The following is a 253-nucleotide window of genomic DNA, read 5'->3' as shown; positions in this document are numbered from 1 at the left end:
AGGCAAGGGCATTCTTTGCTAGGAACACCTCTCCTTCGCTCTCATTCGCTGTGCCTGACTCCCTTTCACGCAAGTCCCACCCTCTTGTCACATTTCTTTCTGTCTGTATTGGACGTCTGAGATCAGGGCTGTTCTGCAGCAGCCCCTGAACAGACGGGAGAGAGAGGATGACAAAGACATACCCTCCTTTTATCTATTGGATGGGGAGGAAAGATGCAAGATCACTGGATTTTAAAAAAAAAATCACCTTCCT

Source organism: Dicentrarchus labrax, unplaced genomic scaffold (assembly GCF_905237075.1).
Source record: "Dicentrarchus labrax unplaced genomic scaffold, dlabrax2021, whole genome shotgun sequence".
In the NCBI taxonomy this organism is placed as follows: Eukaryota; Metazoa; Chordata; class Actinopteri; family Moronidae; genus Dicentrarchus; species Dicentrarchus labrax.
This window is presented reverse-complemented; position numbering follows the sequence as displayed.